We start from the raw sequence: 551 nt of genomic DNA, 5'->3' as shown, positions 1-551 counted from the left end.
AAAAAAAATTAGCTCATTTAGAATATTTCCACTAAATGCATTTTTTAGGTCTCTGACGCCTGGACTAGTAGGTAAAGACCGAGGTAAAGACGAAATTGAATGTGAATTGCCGACTGCTTAAATTTTTACAAGAGAAAGCTGTGTGCAATCTTTATAATTAGGCCTCTTTTGGTAGGCAATTTGTTTATACCTACTTCACTTTCCAAATGCGTCTGGCGATACGACCTTTCAGTGTTAATAATGGCGATAATGAACTTCACATAATAATGCATGTGGATGTGAGTCATTCATTGTTGCATAAATGAAATTAATTCATTTAAATTGACCGGTCGCAATTAATCCACTTTGTAATTTTATTCGTACAAATCGTTCTAATTTCCGATCGTTAAAATTGTTTACGTACTTTCTTTTTCCATCTTGGTGTCAATACGATATAATTTAATTAAAATCCGACTTTTGTAATTACTTATCGGTTAGTATTGGTATTGAAGTGGGTAATTGATCATTTAGAAATGAAAGTGTGACTGCTGATATTAACGGGGTAATAATAT

The sequence above is a fragment of the Photinus pyralis genome, unplaced genomic scaffold (genome assembly GCF_008802855.1).
Source record: "Photinus pyralis isolate 1611_PpyrPB1 unplaced genomic scaffold, Ppyr1.3 Ppyr1.4_LG5, whole genome shotgun sequence".
Lineage (NCBI taxonomy): Eukaryota > Metazoa > Arthropoda > Insecta > Coleoptera > Lampyridae > Photinus > Photinus pyralis.
This window is presented reverse-complemented; position numbering follows the sequence as displayed.